The sequence below is a fragment of the Vicugna pacos genome, unplaced genomic scaffold (assembly GCF_048564905.1).
Source record: "Vicugna pacos unplaced genomic scaffold, VicPac4 scaffold_211, whole genome shotgun sequence".
Lineage (NCBI taxonomy): Eukaryota > Metazoa > Chordata > Mammalia > Artiodactyla > Camelidae > Vicugna > Vicugna pacos.
The window spans coordinates 63980-85224 of record NW_027328890.1 but is presented as its reverse complement, the minus strand read 5'-3'; the positions used below and the strand labels follow the sequence as shown (position 1 = coordinate 85224).

The 21245-nt window shown below is 33.4% G+C and overlaps 1 long non-coding RNA gene across 1 annotated transcript in view; it reads right to left on the bottom strand.

Annotated features, from left to right (window-relative positions):
• LOC140695453 (uncharacterized) overlaps positions 1-21245 on the bottom strand; it is a 36458-nt gene that overhangs the window by 8707 nt on the left and 6506 nt on the right. Inside the window, exon 3 of the long non-coding RNA XR_012071138.1 lies at positions 17505-17575. This is a non-coding gene — a long non-coding RNA (uncharacterized lncRNA). The remainder of the gene's footprint in view (positions 1-17504; positions 17576-21245) is intronic.

Below are 21245 nucleotides of genomic sequence, written 5' to 3'. Positions count from 1 at the left end.
TATATCTCCCAAAATGTGTCATTCCAATTGAAGTAAGCCAGAAAGAGAAAGAAAAATTATACATGGCATGACACATGGAGAAACCTAAAAAAAAAATTTGGATGAGAACACTATGATTTCATCTACAACTATGAAACACACTTGCAGATCTACATAATAATCTTATGGTAACTGCCGAAATGGTCAAGGATAGGATATATTTGGGAGCTGTAGATTTATAAATGTTATCCACTATATATAAAAATAAATATTTTCAAAATGTCTATTGTATGACACAGGGCAGTATGTTAAATATCGTGAAGTTAAATTTAATAGGCATGCAAACATATGCATGAAGTGGGTCACTGTGTTATGCACCACAGATTGACACGTTGTAAATGGAAGTAGTTCAATGATAAATAAATGAATATATAAGTAAATAAGAAAATAAATAAGTAAATAAATAGACAAATTAAATAAATAAATAAATAAATAATATTTAATAATGAATGTAATACAAAGATTCACGCTACTTAACTTTACACATCAAGAACCTAGGAGAAAACAGAAAGAATGAAGAAGAAAATTGAATGAATGAGAGTAAGGCAAATAACAAGAGAAATAATTGAAAAGATAACAAAAAATATACCTAAGTGTGATTCTTTTAAACATAAACTGGACAAAAGTTTAGGTTGGCTAAGAAAATAAAGACAAATAAAATTTGAAATAGAAGAGAAGATATTAACACTGATGTTGTAGAGATGCATAGCATCATAAAAAATGACCACTAGATAACAATTTGAATGACCTAGAACAAAAGACAAATTCCCAGAAATATGTCTTCCAATACTGAATCAAGAAGTAATTAGAAAGTTAAATATAGCAAAACTGTGTATGAGCAAATCAGTAATCCAAACCTCTGAAACCAGAAAATATTTACAAAAAGTCTTTACCGGTATATTCTGTCATATATTTGAAGACAATTTTTCACCAATTCTTCCCCAAATCTTCCAAGAATTTGATGGGGTGAAAGTTTCCAAACTAGATTTATGATGCCAGCTATATTTGCATAAAATGCTAGAAAGGACATTATATGCAATATATATAATATAACCCTCATGAACATATAAGCCAAAATTCTCAAGAAAACACAAGCAAAATGGATTCAATAAAACTTTTAATGTATCATACACATACATGAGTAAAGGGATTTATCCCTGGGTTTAAGGAAACTTCAAAATATTCAAATCAATAAAGATGACATGCCACACTAATAGAATGAGAAATAAAACTCACATAATCATCTCAATAGGGGCAGAAAGAGTATTGTATATAATGCAACATCTTTTTAAGTTACTCCCAACAAATTAAATTAAACCTGTCAGAGGCACGATATAATATACACACAAACACTGTGTGGAGATAAGCGAAGCAGTTCTCTGTTTATTGATTCTTAGGAAAAGGGTTTATATACATCATGCACAATGCCTCACATATCATCTAAGTTATAACAATGTTAATAATCGTAAGCTATTTATGTCCCCATGCTCCTGCAGTAAGCATAGGATGTTAAATGATCAAGGATTGTTTTAAAGTTCATCACAGAACTTCATTAAGTAGGCCATCTCTTATCCAGCCGGCTCTGCCTGTCTTACGTTGTCCTCCTATGAGTATCTTATCCAGCATAGGCTATCCAGCCAACCATACAGGATACATTGAATAGGCCATTTCTTTTCCAGCCTGGATATGTAACACTCCTCACAGCTTGTTTATTAGTTCAGCCCATGGGCTTATTTTCTAGAGCCTTCAGACAGGGGCCTACGAACCAAACATCCCTTGACAGAAAACTGGATGAAGAATATTTGATGTTTATATGTTATGGAATCAATACTTTGCATTCCTATCAACAGTTTCCATGGTGTTCCCTTTTCTCCACAATCTCACCAATATCTATTTCTTTTCCTTTTGTTGAGAGCCTTCTGACAAGTGTGAGGTGTTGTCTCATTTTTGGTTTATGACTTTCCTAATAATTTATAACTCTGAACATATTTTCATGTGTCATTTAGCAAACTGTATGTTTTCTACAGAAAATTGATTCAGATCTATCTATTCAGTACCTATGGACTTTTTTTAATTGAATTGTTTGGTCTTTATTTTGTTGTGGTGTATGAGTTTGCCATATATTTTGGATATTAACACTTGATAGGAAAATATCACTTGCATATATTTTCTCCCATTGTCTTGGTTGACTGTTCATTTTATTGATCATTTCTTCTGCAGTGTAAATCTGTTTAGACTGATACAATCATCTTTTGTTAATTTTGCTTCTGCTTCCCCTGCCAGAGGAGACATATGAAAAATCAAATTAAGTCAAGTGTACTTCTTTTGTTTTACCCTAGGATTCGTTGTTTTCAGGTTTTATGTTTTATATGCCCAGGAGTGGGATTACTGTGTCATAAGATAGGTCTATTTTTATTATTAAAAGGAACTTCCGTACTGTTTCCAAAGTGGTTGCACTAATTTTCATTCCCACCAACAGCGTTGGAGAGTCCCTTATTCTCTACAACCTCCACAGTCTTTATTATTTGTAGACATTTTGATGACAACCCTTCTCACTAGTGTGAGGTAAAACATTATTTTATTTTTGTCTTGCCTTTGTATAATGATTAGCAATATGAGCATGTTTTTATGTTCCTGTTGGTCATCTGTGTGTCTTCTTTGGAGAATTGTCTTCTGCTCATTTTCTGGCTGGGTTGTTTGTAGATTTTTGAAATGGAGTTTTATAAACGATGTGTGTATTTTAGAAATTAGCCTCTTGTTGATTGCATTTTTTCCAAATGTTTTCTCCCATTTGGAATTTCATGTTTTCATTCTGTTTATTTTGCTGTGTATAAGCTTTTAATTTTAATTCAGACTAATTTGATTATTTTGCTTTTATTGTTTTCAGCTTGGGAGAGTGAAATAAGAAAATCTCAGTACAATTTATCTATTGTTTTCCTTATGTTAGTTTACAGGAGATTTATTGTGTCATGTGTTAGATTCAGATAATTAAATCATTTTGAGTTTATTTTTGTACTGTATGAGGGAGTGTTCAAATTTCATTGATTTACATGTAGCTGTCTAATTGCCTCAACATCACTTGCTGAAAACTGTCTTTTAGGCATTGTATATTTTTGTTTCCTTTGTCATTGTTTAGTTGACCATGGGTGTGATGTTTTATTTCTACCTCTGTGTTCCGTTCCAGTGATATAGATGTTTGTTTTCCAGTATTGTGCTGTTTTGATTACTGTATTTTTGTAATATTGTCTGAGATCTGGGAGGGTTATGGGTTATGCTTCCAACTTTGTTCTTTTCCCACATTGTTCCTTTTGCAGTTCTGGTTCTCTTGCAGTTCCTTACAAATCTTAGGACTGTTTTTATTTCTATGGAAAATATCATGTATTTCGATCTGAATCACTTTATATCTGTAGACATTTTTGTAGTATGTATATTATAGCAATATTATTTCCTCTAAGCTAGGACCTTGAGATTTCTTTCCATTTCTTGCATCATCTTCAATTTTCTTTATCAGTGTCCTAATGATTTTTATCTTGATTTTTAATAGGTTTTTCATTTTTCATCTGATTTCATATGGTTTTTTAAATTATGGAATATTTCATTGTTAAAGAAATGTGACAGTATTTTATATTAATCATGAATCATGCAACATTGGTAAATGTCTTTATTAGTTTTAGTTGTTCTGATGTGGAGAATCTTTAGAGTTCTCTATATAGATTATTATGTCATCTAAAATAATGACTGTTGTACTACATTCAATCCAATTTGAATACATTTTTTTTCTATTCCAATTGTTGTTGCTAGGGCATCCCATACTGTGTTTAATAGAAATCTTGAGAGTGGGCATCCTTGTCTTATTTCTTATTTTGGCTTTCAGTTTTTCACTTTTACATATTATATTTTCTGTGGGTCTGTAATTAATGACTTTAGTTATGTTGAGATTTATTTCCTGAATCCTACTTTTGTAAGAGGTTTCTGTTGTTGTTGTTGCTGTTGTTGTTGTTGTTGTTGCTGTTGTTGTTGTTGCTGTTGTTGTTGTTTTAATGAATAAATTTTGAATTTTTTGAAATGCTTTTTATGGATTTATTGGGGTGACCACATCATTTTCACTTTTTCTTTTGTTAATTTGGTGTATCAAACTGATTTGTGTATGTTGAACCTCTCTTGTGACCCTGCAATAAATCCAAGTTGATCATAGTGCATGATTCATTTTAGCTATTGTTGCATGCAGTTTGCTAATGATATTTGGTAGAACTTTTGCAACTAAATCAATCAAATATATTGGCTTGAAATTCTCTTTGCCTGTACTTTGTTGGCTTTGCTATCACATTGATGAAGTCTTCATTGAATTAATTTGGGAGTTTCCCACATCTTCACTATGTTTGAATAGTTTGAACAGTATAAGTCCTGTTTTGTATGTTTGTACAGTACTCCACGACAGCTGTTTATATCTGCACTAATGTTTAACGATTTTTTTAAATGAAGATTCTAACTTTCTTCTAGTAATTAGTTTGTTCAAATTATTTGTTTCTCCTTATCTCTGTCTCTTTCTAGACATTTGCCTATTTCTTCTAAGTTGTCCAGGTTATTGGCATGTATGTGTTGACAAAATGATCCTTTTTTTTGTATATCTGAGGTAACAATTATTATTTCTCTTTTTATTTCTTATTTTATTTCTTTGGAGCATCTCTCTTTTCTTCTTGGTGCACCTGGCTAGAGGTTTTTTGATTTTGCTTACCTTAAAAAGAAAACATAAAACAAAATCTGGTGTTTTACTACTCTTTTGCATAGTGTTTTTGCTCTCTAATTTATATTTACACCTGTAATATTTAGGATCATGTTTTCTTCTATTATTAACTTTTTTTATTCGTTTATATTCATTTTACAAAGTTGACTCAAATTCCAGCGAAGAGCACAATCTTTCAGTTACAATGAACATAACACATTTGTTTTCCCATTTTTTCCTCAGTGAGCTGCCGTAAGATGTTTTATATATTTCCCTGTGCTATATAGTACAATCCTGTTTATCAATTCTACAATTTTGAATTCCCAGTCTATCTCTCCCTGCCCTGTGCCCCCTTGGCAACCAAAACATTGTATTCTATATTTATGAGTCTATTTCTGTTTTGAATTTCTGTTTTTTTTTGGTTTTTTGTTTTGTTTTGTTTTTAGTTTCCACTGATGAGCCATCTCATATGGTATTTCTCTTTCTATATATGGGTTACTTCACATAGACTGATTTTCTCCAGGAGCATCCATGTTGCTGATAATGGCATTATGCTGTCAGTTTATAAGCCTGAATAGCATTCCATTGTATAAATATACCACCTCGTCTTTATTCAATAAACTGTTGATGGACATTTTGGACTTTTCCACATCTTGGCTATTGTAAATAATGCTGGCTATGAACATTGGGGTGCAGGTGTCATCCTACAATAGGGTTTTTTCTGGATTTATGCCCAGGAGCGGGATTCCTGTGTCATATGATAAGTCTATTCCTTGGCTTTTGAAGAATCTCCATCCTGTTTTCCACAGTGGCTTCACCATACTGCATTGCCACCAGCAGTGAAGGACTGTTCCCTTTTATCCACAGCTCCTCCAGCATTTGTCATTTGTGGATTTTTGAATGATGGCCATTCTGAGTAGTGTGAGGTGATACCTCACTGTAGTTTTGATTTGCATTTCTCTGATAATCAGAGATATTGAGCATTTTCTGATGTGTCTTTTGGTCATTTGTATGTCTTCCTTGGAGAATCGCTTGTTTAGGTTTTCTGCCCATTTTTGTATTATGTTGTTTATTTTTTCTTATTCAGTTGGATGAACTGCTTATATACTTTGGAGATCAAGCCTTTATAGGTTTCATATGCAAATTATTTTCCCATTCCGTAGGTGGTCTTTTTGTTTCACTTCCGATTTCTAACTGTGCCGAAACTTGTAAGTTTCATTACGTCTCACATGTTTATTCTTGTTTTTATTTCACCTGCAAGAAAATTTTGGAGACGTAAGTTAGATAACGTTTTGCCTATATTTTCCTCTAGGAGGTTTCTTGTATCTTGTCTTATGTTTAAGTCTTTGATACATTCTCATTTTATTTTTGTGTATGGTGTTCTAGCTTCATTGGGAGTGTTCTAGCTTCATTGATATTCCTGCTGCTGTCCAGTTTTCCCAACACCATTTCCTGAAGGGACTGTCTCAATTCCATTGTATTTTCTTGCCTCCTTTGTCAAAGATTAATTGACTAAAAGTTTGTGGGTTCATTTCTAGGCTCTCTATAATGTTCCACTGGCCTATATGTCTGTTTTCCTACCAATACAGTGCTGTCATTTTTACTGTAGCTCTTTAGCATTATCTGAATCGTTAGCGTAAAGAAATGTCACTGATTTTTGAACCTTAATCTTGTAAACTGCTACCTTGCTGAATTCTCCGTTCAGCTGTAGTAGTTTTTGGTTGGATCTTGCAGGGTTTTCTCTATATAGTAACATATTATTTGCATATAGTGAGAATTTTACCTCTTCCTTTCCAATTTGCATCCCTTTTACTTCTCTCTCTTGTTTGACTGCTGTGGCTAGGAATTCCATGATTATATTGAGTTGGAGTGGTGATAGTGTGCATCCTTGTCTTGTCTCAGATTTTGGTGGGAAGGTTTAATTTTCTCACCATTCAGTACTATGCTGGCTGTAGGTTTATCTTTAGCTTTCATGATGCTGAGATATGTTGGTGAGATTTTTTATCAAACTTGAGTGTTGAATTTTATCAAATAATTTTCCTGCATCTATTGAGAAGATCATGTGGTTTTGTTCCTTTCTCTTGTTGATGTGCTGTATTACACTGATTGATTTGCATATGTTGAACCACCCCTGTGTCCCTGGCATAATCCCCAATTGGTCATGATGTATAACCTTTCATCTGTGTTGTTGGATTCTATTTGCTACAATTTTTGTGAGGAGTTTTGCATCTGTGTTCATCAGTGATATTGATCTAGAATCCTCTTTTTTGGTAGTGTCTTTGCCTGGTTGTGGTATCAGGGTGATTGTGGCTTCATAGAATGACTTTGGGAGTATTCCTTACTTTTCAATCTTCTGGAAGAGTTTGAGAAGGACTGGTATGAGTTCTTCTTTGTATGTTTGGTAGAATTCTGCAGTGAATCCGTCCTGTCCTGGAGTTTTATTTGTAGGGAGCTTTCATATTGCTATTTTGATTTCATTTCTAGTGCTCTCCTTGTTCAAGGGGTCAGTTTCTTCTTGATTCAGTGTTGGTGGACAGTATGTTTCCAGAAACTTTTCCATCTCGTCTAGGTTATCCATATACTTTTAATAATACTTTCGTATGATATTCTGTATTTTTTATTTGTTGTTATTTCTCTATTCTCCTTCCTTATTTTGCTAATTTGTGGTCTCTCTCTTTCCTTCTTTTCGAGTTTGGACAGAGATTTGTTGAATTTACTTACTTTTTCGAAAAACCAGCTTTTGGATTTGTCGATATTTTTCTATGGTGTTTTTAATGTCTATTTTATTTATTTCCTCCCCAATATTTATTATTTCCTTCTTTCTGCTGCCTTTTGTTGTTTTTTGTTCTTCTTTTTCCAGTGCATTCTGCTGGTGGTTTAAATTTTTTTTGAAATTGTTCTTCTTTTTGTGGAAGGCCTGTATTGCTGTAAACACCCCTCTGAGCACTGCTTTTGATGTGACCCATAAATTATGTGTGGTATTGCTTTCATTTTCTTCTGTCTCAAAGTATTTTTCATTTCAGCTATGATTTCTTCATTGACCCATTGGTTTTTTATTAACATATTTTTTAATCTCCGTGTTTTCCTTTTGTTCCCCTTTGTTTCTCTGTTGTTGATTTCTAGCTTCATGGGTTTGTGGTCTGTAAAGATGCTTGAGATAATTTCTATCTTCTTAAAATTGCTGAGGTTTCTTTTGTGCCCAAGTATATCATGAATCCTGGAAAATGCCCCATGTGCACTTGAAAAGGCTGTATATTCTATTTTTTGTGGTTGCAATGCTCTGAAAATATCCACCAAGTGTAATATTTCTACTGTATTATTTACCTTCTCTGATGCCTTATTCATTTTCTGTCTCAGTGATCTTTCCAGTGATGTTAATGCAGTGTTGAATTCTCCAACTATGATTAGATTCCCATCACTATCCCCCTTTATATCTGTAAGTAATAATTTTATGTACTTAGGTGCTCCTTTTTTTCATGCATATGTATTAACGAGTGGGCTATTCTCATTTTTTAATCACTCCTTCAATCATTATAAAATGTCCTTTTTTATCTTTCTTTATGGCCTTTGTTTTAAAGAATATTTTGTCTGAAATCAGTACTGTAACACCTGCTTTTTTGGATTTCCTATTTGAATGTAATTCCCTGTTCCATCCTTTCACTCTCAATGTATATGTGTCCTTCTATCTGAAGTGGTTCTCTTGTATGCAGCATATTGAAGGTTCGTGCTTCATTATACAGCATGCCACTCTTTGACTTTCTACTGGAGCATTTATTCCATTAACATTTACAGTACTCAATGATAGGTTTCTGTTTATTGCCATTTTTACCTTATCTTTGCTGTTGATTTGTTATTTCCTCTTTGTTCATATCACCTTCCTTTTATGGTTTGGTCATTTTCCTTTGTATTTTCATGAATTTTATTTTGTTTTAGTGACTCCCTGATATGTTTTAGTCTTGTTGTCACCCTTCATTATAAGTCTTTTAGACCATTATTATAACTGCTTTTATTAAACTGATAGTAACATGATCTCAATCCCATTTAACCAAAAACAAAAGAATTTTTAAAGACTAAAAAAAAAAATGTTCTATTTTCCTGCTTCCCTCTCCGACTCTCAATGATTTGGATATCTTATTTTAAAATTTTGTGCATATTTTATTTGTAATTCATGAGTTATCACGTTTCCAGCTGTGAATTTCACATTTCTGAAGCATCCTGCTTCTTTTCTATTTAGAGTAGACTTTTCAATATTTCTTCTAGCATGGGTCTAGTGTTGCTAAACTCTTGAAGCATTTTCTTGTCTGTGAAATTCTTTATGTCTCCTTCTACCAAAAAGGATAGACTTGCTTATTAAAGTATCTTAGGGTATATCTTTTTTCACTCAGGCCTTTGAATATATCTTTCCACTCCCTTCAGGCCTGTAGTACTTGTGTAGTGAAATTAGCTGGGAGAGTTATGGGGATTCCCTTGTATCTCACTCTTTGCTATTTTCCTGCTGCCTTTAGGATCATTTCTTTATCCTTGGCTCTGGCCATCTTAATTATATGTCTTGGTGTGGGTATATTTGTGTTCTTCCTGTTTTGGACACTCTGAGCTTACTGTACCTGAGTATCTGATTCCTTCTTTATGTTTGGGAAGTTCTCAGTCATGAATTCTTCAAACGGCTTTGCGATCACCTTTGATCTTTCCTCCCCTTCTTGGACTTCTATCATACCAGGATTGGCATGCTTTATAATATCCCATAGATCTCATGCATTTTTCATTTGTTTCTCATTGTTTCTCTTGTAGCTATTCTGATTGTGTGCTTTCTATTGTCCTGTCTTCTAAGTCACTAATTCTTTCCTCTGCATTGTCTAGTCAGCTTTGTGATGCTTTTATATCATTCCTCATCTCAGTCAATGGGTTTACTAATTCTACTCGGCTCTTCTTTATACCTTTCATTTCATTTTAAACATATTTTATATCTCTAAACACTATCTTTAATTTCCTTCAATAATAAGATCACTATTTTTTTGAAATTTTGATCTTGTAGGATATTGATGTCTATTTCACTGATCATTAATTCAGGGGATATCTCTTGTTCTTTTAATTGTGAATGGTTTCTCAGCTTCTTCATCTTGCACCTACCTCTCTGGCACTGTGATTTATGGAGTATCAGTTATCTACTGCGGTCCTAAAAGAGTTTATCTACCTAATACCTATGTAGTAATACAAGTTAGAAAATGGAAAAAAGAGAGAGAGAGATGAAGAATTTTAAAGAAGGGAGAACAAAAGCTTTGAAGACATTGTATAATGAATAATAGAAAAACAAGTTGAAGCAGAAATCTGATAAATAATAATAATAAAAATATTTTTGAAAATTTCAAAGGGATTTAAATGGGGGTATATATAATTGCATAAGAAGTAAAAATTAGGAGGGTAATGGAAAATGGAATAGGTAAAACAGATTAAAACATGGGGGTGGTCAGTGTCCTCCTGGAGACTGTGAAATTTTTCTGTATTCATCCTGTTTTGGAATCTCAGCCTGCTGTTTCCTGAGACCCTCCATTGGAGCCCTCATCTGTGGTGCTCCCAGGGCATGTCGGCAAGCAGATAGCTCCTAAACCCAACACTGGGTCAGGTTCAGCTCTCTTTACTATGGGCTGGCTTATCACTGCCCTGCCTGATGCTGCAGTCAGATGTTGCAGACTGACAAGGCAGGATTGGGCATCACAACCTTTCCCAACACCATGGTCAGGGGCTGCATTCCAGCCCAAAATGTAGGGGGCCACATGCACCCTCAGGGTGCCGGTCACTCTGCTGCACTGTGACACTGTACTTTCTGCCTCGGGTTTGCACAACAGAAGTGGGCTCAGGGTAGACTGAGTATCTGCCCTGTCCCTGTTCTGGGCCAAAATCCAGCTCCTTGTTTGTCTTGGTGGACAAGATCTCTGAGAAACCAGGACAGTAGTATCCTATCTGCTTCAGGCTGTAGGCAAGTCTCCATCTGGCTCTTGAGGCATCTAGGTTCTTAGGTGTAGATGCAGGTTTTGCCCCCACTGTCACCTGGGTGCAAAACACCAGAGGTTATGGTGGCTGTGTCTTAGCCCCAACTCTCTTCACCTAGAACTTTTTGCAGATTTCCAGAGATGGGGATAGTACCCTTCCCCCCAACAGGGCACATCTGCCCTGTCGTTTTATGGAAGGCCCAGGTTGTTCTGCCCTTTGCACCCACAGCAATGGCACAAAGCCTTTTCCATTCCACTGGGATGCCTCAGTGCAGCCATCCCCATCTTCCTCCCAGCTCGGGCAGCAAGGCCCTGCCCCCTGCATCTGGGGTGCATTTTTGGCTGTGTTTCAGAGTGATCCTCTGTGCCTGTTAACTTAGAATTGTCAGTCAAATTATACTTTGTAAAGGTCAAACCTTGGAGGCTCCCCTTCCGTCCTGCCAAACTCTAAGTTGTAGAGGGGAGATACAGTGAATGAGCACCAGTCCTTCTTTGCTGCTCCCTCCCCATGGGATCTGTCCCACTATGTTTTGCCTTTTCTTCTTTCTTTCTTCATTTCTCCTACCAGATTTTTCGCACCTTTATCTATTGAAGAGGACAATGTTCTGGCAGAGATTTGCAGGTCCTCTGGTTAGCTGAGTGGGTCTGTGGATGTGAGTCTTGGTGCATTTGTGTGAAAGGGTGAGCTACGGGCATCCTTCTGCTCTAACATCTTTGCCTCCCCCCCAAAAATGTCTCACTTTATGGTGGAAGATAAACATAGTCTGGAAATAAATGGAAATGATATTCCCTGGAAATGACAAGAAAGTGCAGATTGCAATGCTCAACTCATAGGAAATACATTTTAAAATAAGGGCCAAAATGAAAGAAACATGAGATTATATAAAGAAAAAGAGATCAATAAAAAAATAGGGTATTACACTCATTAAATTATATATGGACCCAACACCATAGATCCTATGTATAAAAAGAAATTTTAGTAGACAACAAAGAATTAATTCATTATAAAACAATAATAGCAGATGAGTTTAAGATCTTATTATAATGATGGCCAGATCATCCAGAAAGAATATCTGTAAGAAAACAGAGGTCTTAATAGCATATTAGATCATTTGAACCTAACTGAAATGTTAGACACTGCATCAGAAAAGCAGAACACATAAACTTTTCAAGTGTGCACAGGATGTTGTCTAAGGAATTAACCACACATTATGTCATGAAATGAGCCTCAGGAACTTTAAGCAAATATAGATTACAGCAAGTATTTTTACATACACAAAAGTATGAAACTATGAATCAACTGTAGAAAGAAGAATAGGAAAAGCACAAACATGAGGTCAAACCACATCCTTTAAAAAAATAAAATAAAACATGTTCAATGATGAAATCAAAGAGGTAATAAAATCATACCTGGAGACAAATTACAATGACAACACAGCTTCATAAAATGTATGGGTTGCAGCAAAGACAAATCTAAGAGGGAAGTTGAGAAGAAGCCAGGGCTTCTACAAGGAACAAGAAAAACCTCATAGAAAGGACAAAGCATACCACCAAAAATAACAAGAAATAAAAGAAACAAAACCCAAAGGCAATAGAAAGAGAAATCTTTAATGATTAAGTTGAAAATAAATAAAGTAAAAGTTGAAAAATAAATTACAATTCATATCATCAACATCTTTAATTTTTCTTAAAAATTTAACAAACATGTAAGCATTTAGCCAGGCTTATCAAGAAATACAGAGACTGGACCAAAACAAAATAAGAAATGAAAGAGTAGAAATAACATCTGATATTTCAGAAATACAAAAAAAAAAAAGGTTATGAAAGCACTATGAGCTTTTACATGACAACAAACTGGACTACCTAAAAGAAATGCACAATTTTCTAGAAATGTACAGCCTGCCAACAGTGAAGTAAGGGAAAACTGAGAACTTGAAAAGAGCAATCAGTATAAGTTAAATAAAATCTGTAATTTTAAAAACACCCCTTGAACAAAATGCCTGGATGCATTCCCTAAAACCACTTTCCCCCCAACTATTTTAAAAAATGAAGATAGAAGGAAAATTCCCAAAGTTATTCTATGAGGCCACCATTACACTGATAACAAAACCAGTCAAAGAAAATACCAAAAAAAAATGAAAATGAAAATCCAATATCCTAGATGAATATATATTCAAAAATCCTCAAAAAACATCAACAAATTAATCCAGCAATACATAGAAAAGATTATATATTATGATCAGTTGGATTCCTTCCAGAGACACAAGGATGGTTCAACATACACAATTCAATCAGTATGACAATTATCTAATAAAGGAAGGACAATATTCACAAGACCATGTCAATACACAAAGAAAAAGCACATGAAAATTCAACATACATTAACCTTCAGAACTCTCATGAAAGTGAGTAAAATGGGAACATCTCTCAACATACTAAAGGCCATTTATAACAGTTTATAATACTCAGGGGAAAGGCTGAAAGCCTTCTGGGTAAATTCGGGAACAAGACAAGGGCTCCTACTGTCACCACTTGTGTTCCACACTAATACAAGAAAGGAAGAGGAAAAGAAAAAAAGTAAAAGAAACGCAAAATGGAAAAAGAGGCCAAATTTTCACCAGTACTGATGGCATAAAAATCTACATAGAGTGTCCTAAGGGCTCCACACTGACTATTATGAACAATAAATAATTTCATTAAGGGAGCAGGGTACAAGATTAACGTAAAAAAGTCTCTTGCATTTCTACACATTAATGAAGAGATACCATAAAATGGACATTGAAAGCAATAATGTTTAAAACCCCATTCCCCAGAATATTTTGGATTAAATGTAGCAACATATGTGAAATATCTACACACTGAAAATTACACAACATTGACAAAGAAATTAAAAATGTTTCAAAGAAATGGAAAGATGTCTTGTGCTCTTGGATTGAAATGTTTCAAAGAAATGGAAAGATGTCTTGTGCTCTTGGATTGAAAGATGTCTTGTTAACATGGCCATACTACACAAAGAAACCTACAGATCAAGTGCAATTCTTGTTACGAAGCTGTAGTATTTTCTACAGGACCAGAAATTAAATAACTCTAAGTTTTACATGAAACCATTAAAAATTGCCAAAATGATCTTGAGGAAAACAACATATCTGGAGGTATAACCCTGCCGGACACCTTACTATACTACAAACCTACAGTAATAAAAACAGTATGGCATTGGGAAAGAGATATAATCAATTAGAAACAGATAGAGAGCCTAGAAATAATTCCACACACCTATGAGCAATGAATCTATGATAAAAGAGGCAAGAGTACACAATGGAGAAAAGACAGTCTCATCAATGGATGGTGTTGGGATAGCTGGACATCTACATGTAAAACAGTGAAATGAGAGCATTCCCTGACATCATATACAAAAATAAACTCCAAGTATATTAAGGACCTAAATATAAGACCTGATAATATAAAACGTCTAGAAGGGAATGTAGGTGAAACCCTATTGGATATATATCATAGGAATATTTTCTTATATCAATCTCCTAAGGCAAAAGAAATAAAAGCAAAAATAAGCAAGTGGGACCTAAACAAACTTGAAAATTTCTGCACAGCTAAGGACAATATCAATGAAATGAAAACACTGCCTGTGTAATAGGAGAACATATTTGCAAACAATGCAAGTGACCAGGGGTTAATAGATGTATGTTAATAGATGTAAGATGTATTTAGATTACACAACACAAGGTGAAAAACAAAAACCCAATCAATAACAAGAGCAGAGTACCTGAGTTAATATTTTTCCAAAGAAAACTTACAGATGAGTAACAGGCAAGTGATAAAATTGCTCAACATAACTAATTATTAGGTAATTGCAAATCAAAACTGAAATGAGTTATCACTTCACATAGGTCAAATGGCTATTATCAAAAAGTCTACAAATAGTAAGTGTTGGAGATGATGTTGTGGTAACAAATCTCTTGTATACTCTTGGCAAGAATGTAAATTGCTACAACTTCTATGGAAAACAGTATTCAGATTTCTTTAAAACCTAAAAAGTTAACTACCATATGACCCAGTAATGCCTCTCATAGAAAAAATCTGGGGAAACACCCTAAATTGAGAGGAACCAATGTTCCCAATAGCAGTGTTTATAATATACAAGACAGGGAAGCAATCCAAGAGTCCACAGTAGACTATGGACTTAAGAAGATAGGATGTTTCTATAAATATGCCATAGAATATTACTCAGTGATGAAAAAGTATAACACTATGTTATTTCAGCATCATGAATGAACCTAGTAAATATTGTGCTTAGTGAAGTAACTTAGAAAAAGACAAAAGAATATAACATAATTTATATGTGGAATATAAAGAATAACAATTATCAGTTTACATCAATCTATAGTTATCTTTTGATAGATGACAGATAAATAGATGGACAGATACATACATACATGGTAGATAGATAGATAGATAGATAGATAGATAGATAGATAGATACATGGATAAATAGACAGAGACATGATGGAGAGGTAAAGAGATTAGATAGACAAGACTTAAGCAGGCTCAAAGATATGGGAAAATATTTATGTTTACCAAAGCGGAAGGAAAAGAGAATTTAATGGTAGGACATTGACAGATACAAACTAGTATAAATAAAGGAGAGAAGCAACAAGAATAATCTGCATAGGTCAGGGAATTATACACAATGGCTTAAAATAATTGTATGTTACAATCATTTTAATAATTCATAATGCAATAAAATCTACAAACTGGTAAAAATAACTATGCTTTACTTCTGAAACTACACAATATACTACATCTACTGTACTTCAATTAAAAATAAAACATCTCATGTGTAATTTAGTCCTTTATCAGCTGATAGAAGCTTCCTTAAATATTATTTTATTTTTAATCTTTACCTTTTATGATTACTGTTTCAATTTATTTCTTTTACTGCTATGAACATGTAACCAGTTTGAAGTATCTATATTTATTGCAACTGATTTCCTATTTTTCTCTCTTTAATCCATATATTATAGTAGCATTTAAAAACATACCCAAAGAAACAGTTGCAAATTTCTCGTGGTCTCTCCTTAGCATTTTGGTCAATGTTTTGCATATTTTTGCCATTTTATATTTCTTGGAAAGCTTCTTTTTTACACCTATTATAAGTTATCTCGGTTGTTTATTTTACCTCATTCAGGTATTGTTTGTCTGTTAAAGTCTTTATTTTCACTGTATCTCTAAGTGATAATTGTGTAAGTATTAATGGGTGAGACATTTTGTATTTTAGTATTTGAAAATGTAATTTTATTTACCCTTGGCCTATGTTTTCTTCTCAGAAATCTGCTGATAGCCTAATGGGGGTTCATTTGTAGATTATCATAACTTTTTTGGATGCTTTTAAAATTTTACTCTGTCATTGACTTGCCAATTTGCATATGACGTATCTTGAAGGAGGTCCCTTTTTCTTATAGTTATTGGTGTTGGCTCACGGACATGTATATCAGCTTCTTACACAGGTTCGGAAAGTTATCAACTATTACTTCTTTAAATAAACCATTAGCTGCCTTCTAAATTTCTTCTCCCTCCAGGATTCCAGTCTAATGTGTACTTCCTGAAGAAGTCTGATGGCTATTGTAGAATTCCCTCACTTTTTAATATCTTGAATCTCTGCCATCTCCTATCATTTCTAGTTTTGTATTGGTGAGTTTGCTAATCTCTCTTCCACAAAGACAGTCTACTTCCAATGCTTTCTGTTGCTTTCTTCATCTCATTTATTAAATTCTCCTGGTCCTCCAATACTATTTGGTTATTTTATAGATTCAGTCTCTTTGATAATGTATTCCTTATCATCATTTCATTTATTCCTGAGCTCACTAAACTGCTTTCTTAGTTTTGTTTTTTGTATTGAGATTCTGTATGACACCTATTTGGATTCTCTATTAGTAATGTGGCAATATACCATGACTTTAAGTTTGTTTGCTGCAGGGTTGACATTGTGTGTGTGTGTGTGTGCAGTTGCATGTGCGTGTTTGACTGTGTCTGTGTCGGTGACTTTGTGTGTCTATCTGTGTGTGTGCATGCCCTATAATGTTACTGTGATTTGTCATGGTCTTGATAAGTTATTTCTCTGATGACACTAAATAACAGATTTTGAGTTGGAGTCCTTGTTTTTGTTTTCTGGTTGTTTGCAATATTGCACAGATTTTGTTTTACTTACCTGAGCTACCTGTGATAATATTTCAAACTGGCACTTTCCAGTCACTATTTTCTGGATAAAGATATGTTTTCATTGTCACTTCTTAGACTTCTCTGGTAGTTAATGCCACTCTTGTCACTGGGACTGTGAACACTTCCTTTTATTTGATATCCCTTGAAACTCAGTGTACTCAGTGAGGAAACATGTAAAGACAGGTGGGTATTTGGAATCAGGCAAGTGCCTTTGCCATGTCCAGTATTGCAAGGTAACATGTCTCCACCACTGTGAATGGGGAGTAGGGACAGTGTCATGAATGTCTGAGCGTCTGAAGGATGGAAATTCTGTCTCCATTGTGGGTCCCTCCTAATTACATGTGACCATGAGCACTGGTGAAGTTGGAGGTCGAATCTGTGCGAACCACTGTGACTCTGTTTCTACTGGGTTCTCTGAACTTGTGGACTAAGATATCTTAGTCAGTGGGCCTTGGTTGCAGACACCAAATCTGCTCTTCCCTTAGTTCAGCCTCATTTGTGTATTTTAGTCCATCAAACTTTACCTGTTCACATGCCTTCTGGATTATTGCTTTGTGTTGTAGTTATTTTTCTTCAGATGTGAATGCTTTACTGACTGTAGATGTAAGGGGAGAGACAAAAATAATTTAAACTTATGTCACTTTTAAAAGTATATACTTTTTCAAATGAAAGCTTAAATTCTACTAAGGACATTATAAGAACAGTAAAGAAAGTGAACAAATCACATCCCTTAATATCATAGAACTACAAAATATTTTGTTTTTCCTGGGGTTTTTCTTCAATGTTTTTTACACCCACATACACATTTTACTATAATATATCCATATAACATCTTTAAAATCAATTAAATTATTAAAATATTTCTCTGTGCTGTAAATATAGCCCTTTTGGTTTTCTAATTTATTACCAGTATCTTGCACATTTCTGTCTTCTCCATCGTTCTTCCCTGTCCCCACAGGAAACCACTACTTGGTACACTACACATATATAAGTGATTCTGTTTCTGTTTTTTTATGATTATTTCTCTTATATCTTTATTTTCCTCATTTAAGTGACAACATAGTGTGTTTTTCTCTGTATGACTTATTTTACTATGTGCAATAATCTCTGGGTCCACTCACATATTTCCAAATTGTAGAGTTTTATTTTTTAATATGACAATGACTTAGTATTTATTATGTTATCTATATCTCACATCTACTTGAGCCAATCATCTGTTGATAGGCAGTTGAGTTGTGCTTCTATCCTTGGCTACTATAAATGATGATGTTAAGAACTCTGTGGGTAATTTATCCTTTAAAGTTAATGTTTTCATTTTTATCAGATTTATAACAAAAACTGGAATTGTGGCTACATATAATGTTTCTATTTCTAGTTTCCTTAGCACTGTCCACACTTTTATAATAGTGGATGCATCAATTTATATTTACACCAACAGTGCACCTGGGTTCCCTCTTATTGATATTCTTATTAATATTTGTCATTTGTAGAGTTTTTATTAAAAGCCGTTTTGGTTGTTGTGAGATTATGTTTCATTCTGGTTTTGATTTTTAATTTCCTAATGAATACCAACAATATGTTTCTTTTTATGTGCATGAAAATCATCCACATGTCTGTTTTTGAAAAGTTTCCATGAAGATCCTTCAACTGTTTTTAAGTTGGGGTCTTTGTTTATTAAATATATTGTCTAATATGCTATATATATATTATGAATATTAACATCTTGTTGGTCTCATTGTCTGAAATTTTTCCTTCTATTCTGTCTGATATCATGTCTTGTTGAAGGTTTCCTTTGCTCTGGAAAAGGTTTTGCACATCACACATATACAAGAATTAGAATCCCTGTGTCACATAATACATCTATTTTTTCCTCAGTAAACTAAAAACTGTAATTGTTAGTTTTCCTTTATGCTTGAAATTTGAAGACAAATCAAAAATAAACATTGCTATGATTTATCTCAGAGTCACTTCTGCTCCTGTTCTTGGTCAGAAATTGTATAAATTTGTGTTTACATTTGGGAAATTAATCCATTTTTATCTCATTTTTTATACTTTGGAAGGAAGTGCTCTTACATCTTCATTTTACATGTACTGTCTACTTTTCTCAGAACTACTTGTTGAAGAGACTGCCTTTTTTCCATTGTATACTCTTGCCTCCTTCATTGTAGACTAATTGACCTTAGGTGTGCGGGTTTATTTTTGGACTCTTTATTTTGTTCTACTGATCTATGTGTTTCTTTAAGTACCATATTTTGATGTATTGATTGCTGTAGCTTTGTAGTATGTTATAAAGTCAGGGAGGGTAATGCCCACAGTTTTGTTCATTTTTCAAAATACTTTTAGAAAATTTGGGTCTTTCAGATTTATGTATAAATTTTAGTATTATTCTCTTTGTTTTTTGAAGAAACTTATGGATTCTGTGAGAATGAAAATTTGCTAAAAGAAAAAACCTGAGAAAAATACTAAAGTGTGGAGGATAAATCATGCAATATTAACAACAAATGGATTGCTGAATAATTGAAAGAAAAAATATATATAAAACATGACAACCAAAACAAAATCCATGGGGTATAGCACAAGCAGTATTAATAGGGATGCTTATAGCAAAATAATCCCACTTATACAAATAGGAAATATCTCTCTCTTATAAAATATAGTTACCAGCAAATGTTGTAGAAAATAATAAACAAACTTTTTGCTAGAAGGAAAGACAGCTGAAAGGACAGAACATAATTAAATAAAATAAAGATTAAAATAGAAACATATAATCAAACTAAATAATGCCTTTTGAAAGATAAATAAAGTTGATAAACTTTAACCAGACACAAGAGCAAAAAAGATAGTTACAGATTAATAAGCTCAGAGATGAATGAGAAGTTACATCTTATTTCAAAGAAATACAAAGCATCATAAGATGATACAACAAATTATATGCCAATAAAATGGAAAGCCTAGAAGAAATGGACAATTTCTTAGAAAGAACTAATCTCCAGAATGGAATGAGAAAGAAAATATGAACAGATTATCACTAATGAAATTGAATATGTAATTAAACCAAATCTTCCAAGAAACAAAATTACAGGACTACACAGATTCTCAGGTGATTTCTGCCAAACATTTTGAGAAGAGGTTTCACCTATACTTCACAGAGTATTCCAAAAATTTCGAGAGGAAGGAAGGCTTTCTACCCCACATTTCTGTATCACACCACTAGTAAAACTGGAACAAATACCTCAAAAAATTAGAGATTAAATACTACTGATAAGCATAGATGCAAAATCATCACTAAATTGTTAGCAAATCAAACAATATTTTCAGAGGATTATACAATATGAATAAGCCCATTTTTTTCTAGGGATGCAAAATTGATTAAATACCCACAAATTAATCAGTATGATACACCACACTAACAACCTGAAGAATAAAAATTATATGGTCACATCAATAGAGTCATAAAATGTTTTGACAAATTTGGTATCTTTTTAAGAATATATTTCTCCTCAAAGTGGGTATAAAGAAACATACCTCAACATAGTTAAGGTCATATATGACAAGAACTCAGCTAACATGACACTCACTGATTAAAAGCTGAAAGCATCCCCAATAAGAGAAGGAAGAAGACAAGAATGCTCATTCTTACCACTTTTATTCAGTATAGTACTGGAAATTCTAGCCATAGCTATCCAAAATAAAAGTAAATAAAATATAACTAATTAAGAAAAGGAGTAAAAGTATCTGTTTGCAGATGAAATACTTTAAACAGAAATCCTAAAAATGGTGCCACAAAATTTCTAGGAGTTATCAACGCATTTGGTAAAATTTCCGAATGTAAAATTAACATACAGAAAACTTGCATTTCTACACACTAACAACAAGCTAATAGATAGAGAAAGTGAGAGAAATATCACTTTTACAGCTGGATTACAAAAAACAAAAAAAAATCAAGAAATGTTTCCAACCAAGGAGTTAAAAGACCTGTTCTCAGATAACTGTATAATATTTACAAAAGAAATTGAAGATAATGCAAACAGATGAAAGGATATACTGTGCTGGTAGATGAGAAAATAAATTCTTTAAATGACAGTACTAGCCAAGAAAATAAACAAATTAAATTCAGTGCCTATCAAAATACCAAGGGCATTTTCAGAATTTACAATAAATAAATCTAAAATTTACATGTAAACACAAAATAGTTGAAATCAATTAAAAAAAAGAAAGAAAAGAAAACAAACTAAAAACACAAACGCTTTGACAAAGAACTAAGA